This window comes from Macadamia integrifolia, unplaced genomic scaffold, assembly GCF_013358625.1.
Source record: "Macadamia integrifolia cultivar HAES 741 unplaced genomic scaffold, SCU_Mint_v3 scaffold823, whole genome shotgun sequence".
Lineage (NCBI taxonomy): Eukaryota > Viridiplantae > Streptophyta > Magnoliopsida > Proteales > Proteaceae > Macadamia > Macadamia integrifolia.
The window spans coordinates 172,772-177,106 of NW_024870550.1; the positions used below are offsets into that span (position 1 = coordinate 172,772).

Here is a 4,335-nt window from a genome sequence, read left to right on the forward strand (position 1 = left end):
AACTATTATGGATTTTCTATCTCTTAAAGGATTTACAGGTGCCAATAACAAGACCATTATTAATTTATTGTGACAGCTTATCCGCTACTCAAATGGCAGCAAACCTAGTTCTCCATGCCAGAACCAAGCATATAGAGGTAGACTAGCATTTTGTTCAAGATCTGGTGTTAACAAACAAGGTTCAAGTCAAGTTTGTCCGCTCCAAGATTCAAGTTGCAGATATTTTTACGAAAGGTCTACCAATGGCCAAGTTCCATAAGCTACGCTCCAAACTACTTTGGCTACCGCCCTAGAGTTTGAGGGGGGATGATAGACAAGAGATTAAATCAAATATAGATTGACTAAGTCCTGGGTTGTCTTAAGCATTTGAATTTGAATTAAAATCATTCGTATCTCTTCAATTGTACAGTTTCTCTCCAACTGTACTTACCCATTTTATCTTATTGTAAACTCTCTGTAAAGATTTTATAAATACAATACTCAAGATTACTAGAACAGTAACCTGAACATTCGAAACCAATTCATAATATTTTCATTACTGAACCAACTAATGTTAATATGTTACATAACACTAGTTATTCTATTCACATATGTCAAAACATACATATAGTAACCCAAAAAATATACCATCCAAAAATACAGTATCAAAGATGATGGCAGACCATCACTAGGCTCACGGTGCAGCATATGCACAGGTATCACGAGCACAATCGGATCATAGTCCTTGGCTTCTGGTTTCCTGTAACACTCTAAACTAGAAGTAGCTGAGCTCAGTATTATAGCCTAGTTGGCAAAACAAAGTAGATTGCCTTGCTGTGGATCCATATGTACAGTAGTAGGAGAGAGAATTTAGTTGATTCCTTGGCCAAGGAAGGAGCATAGAATAGCTAGAATAAATGTGGGATCAAAGTTCCACATTTAGTGGACTCATAAGCCTAAGAGATAGGACAACAGAGGAACCAGAAATGAGCAAACCAGCAGGTCACCCAGCTGCCAACCGACCAGTTGGTTTGGCTAGCAGAATGCAAGAAAATGTGTTTTTCTTGTGTGGGGCCCACATCCCTATACCCTTGAGCCTCGCACTTACCCACTATGTAGAAGTCCTAATGCTGACTAAATCCAACCTGATAGGTCAGTATTTGGTGGGGTCCATGAACAGGGATTTAAATTTAAATAGTTACATGTTTTTAGAATTAGTTTAAGAATTGATTTTTGAGTGGTTTAGCCAAACAAGGCCTTACCCTTTGGCTGAATTATAAAACAAGAGAAGCAGCTGTTGTTCACCTTATTTCACTGCATAATTTGGTGGATAGCAGAGGGGAAGAAAGGAGAACAAGAAGAAGAAAGAGTGCAACTGTACTTGGAGCTGCAATTTTGGGGCTGCCTACACCTACGGTAAGTGTTGCTACCCTCTAAAATTTGTGTAATCTATTGATAATGTCATAGTAGCATGCTAGGATTAGGAATTTTAGTAAATTAGGGGCTGGAATTGAGTCCATGTATGTAGAATCAGCACCCAATAGAAGAATTCCTAATTTAGGTTAGGGTTTAGGGCTTCAATTTGATGTCAATCGATCTCTAGAAACCCTGGATCTTAGGGCTTTTTCCATACAATTGTATTTCCATGTAATTGAGGCTGGGAATGGAGTATATATGCAGATAATTTCATGATTCATGGCATGCATGTACTACTGCTATAATTTCTTGACTGAATTGGGAAGAAATTGCCCAATTCCTTCCCTGTAAAGTATAAATTATCCCTCTTGAGCTCAATTGGAATTGATGCATGGTACTACCATGTTTCATATAAATTTTCAGCTTCATATGAGTGATGCATTAGATGGGATAATCCCAATTGGATGAATTGGATATGTATGTTCTCAATTTGGGGTTAAATTAGTGCAATTCCCTTTCTTAAAATATGAATCCCTAAATTAGTTGGTTGTGTGAGCTTAATCAGAGCTGGTATGTGAACAATATTTATTTAATCATGTCTATCTAGCCTTAGTTAAGATGGAATGGTGAAGGGAGGGGCTCAACTCTCAGTTCAGCAATTCCCAGTTACTAAAAATTATAGAATTTCATGGAATTGGATAGGCTGAAGTTAGCTTAAGGAATTGGAATGATTAGTGATGTGTTTATTGACCCTAGAGGCATAAGAAAAAACTTTCTATGTTGTTGGGGATAATGACTTTTGGCCTTGGGCACAACATAAACAAAAAGTGACTAGCAAAAGCAATTTTGGGAAAATAAAATTCCACAGAAATGACCCACTAGTTGTTGCCCATCCAACCAGAAGGTTGGGTATTTTTAAGGTTGACTAGCCCCTATTTTGGCTGAGTATACCCTATCCCTTATGGGTTATGTTGCCTATGGATGTCAGGGGTTACTATTTAGGGGTTAGCTGGGGGGACCGAGTTCTTTCCAGGACTGAATGACTTCTACTTGCAACTAGCTTGTAGCTCTGTGGCCTGACGTATAGGGAAGGAGATACCACCTACGTTGCTTACAGCACTTATACCCACATATTGAGACTTAGTAATTAGAATGGATAATTATAAATATAATGGATTATGTGGTTGTGCATCTGTGGATATTAATGTGAGCATGCATTGCATCATGATGTTGTGTGTGCTTGCATGCTCACCCTTCACTGTGCTCATGAAACTCACCCCTCGTGGACTTATGTTTTCAGATGGTGGAACCTGAGCTGGAGTGAGTCCAAACTCAGTAAAGGTTGTGAGGCTATGTCTGTGTGACATCATATGGAGGACTGAGATTTTCTTTGCTTTTGAGATTTTATTATGGTGTTTGTAACGTATAGTTAATTATGGTAATTGTGAGTTGTAATCAAATTGGGTTTATAATTATTATTTATCATTAGATTTGATCACCATGGGTTATGTAAAATATAAATTTTCCTTTATATGCATACTATGATTTAGTAGAAGATTTTGTACTTGTGTAAGTTCATCTCTACATCAAATCCTAGTAGTTTAGGGTGACTGGTACAGTAAGATATCCAATGCCGCATAAATTGGCTTGGAAAAGCGGGGTGTGACATGTTGCTTCATTTACTTCATACCTTGAAGTACCACATTTGCGACATGACTCAATATTTGATGTCTCATTCTAGTACAATATGCAATCATTAGGACATGTATCAATTTTTTTGCTGGTTAGCCCCAACTCTTTAATGATCTTCTATGCTTAATATAGGTGCCATTTGTTTGGAGGGGAGTTTGGGGTGGAAATGTCTGACTACTGGGTCCCATAAGTTCATAGGGTTAAAGTCAGGGAAAGTAAAGTTATAGGAAAGTTGGACTTTCCCACCCCAACCTTGCTTGGTTAGAATATAGCTGTGGGAGAGAGAGAACAAATGAATGAAGAAAGAGAGTCATTCATTGCAATGATTTTCCATATTACACCCGTGCCCTAATCTAGTCTAATTTGAAATTTGTTGTGACTGGCCTCGGATCAAAGATCAAAAGTACAATTGGGTTTTGGCTTGCGACTGTGCATTTTCAAAGGGGTAGAGATGACCCCACATGTTCGTGCATCGCGTGCCTATCTAACTGGAGGGGATTCATACCTTTTGATCCCAGATGGTAAGTGACCCAACTCCCAACACTTGATTTACAGCACACATCATAAATACTGAAAGGCCTTGGGCATATCCGAGGGCAACCACCTGTGCGAGACCAACCATGGGACAGCAAGCTATCAAGACATCGACCACCAAAAATAAGCCACAGGAAGCAGCCTGGGCATGAATCCGGTGCCTATTTTCGGTGGGTCCACAGGCTGCTGTCGAGGTTTTGATGCTCGTGGGTCCCGCCAATCGCATCGTAAATGATTCTGGATGATCCCAAATCATCCTCCACATTTTTCTCTTGATGTGAACACCTTATGGACCTAAATGTGTGGGTCATCATGCCTCGAAACTCATTTTAACCCGATTGGTTCCAAAGAGGTCCAAACCAAACAGACCCTTAGGCCCAACTTAAGTTATAAGTTGGGAAATGAGGATTCATTTCCTCATTTCCCTTGTGCCCAACGTAGGAGAGGAGAGAAAGAGGAGAGGAAGGAAGAAGAAGAGGAGGAAGTCGGAGAAGGTTGGAGGCCTACCTTAGTGCCGATTGCTGCCTTGTTGCCGGAATTACTGCCGGAGGTAAGTACAACCTCCCATGCCACTCTCTGACTTTATTTTGACCTAGGAAAAGCTAGGTATGGATAGAATCTTGGGGCCCATTTGATAACGGTTCGTTTTAGCTATTTCTGTGGTTTTCTGTTTCAAAAAACGGAGAAACAGAAACAAAAGCGTTTGGTAAACCC

The 4,335-nt window shown here is 39.7% G+C and overlaps 1 long non-coding RNA gene across 1 annotated transcript; it reads left to right on the forward strand.

Moving 5' to 3' along the window:
* Positions 1 to 1,305: 1,305 nt before the first annotated feature.
* On the forward strand, positions 1,306 to 2,947 carry LOC122070107. The gene is made up of 2 exons (XR_006137671.1): positions 1,306 to 1,395; positions 2,696 to 2,947. It is a non-coding gene; the product is annotated as an uncharacterized LOC122070107 (long non-coding RNA).
* Positions 2,948 to 4,335: the final 1,388 nt, after the last annotated feature.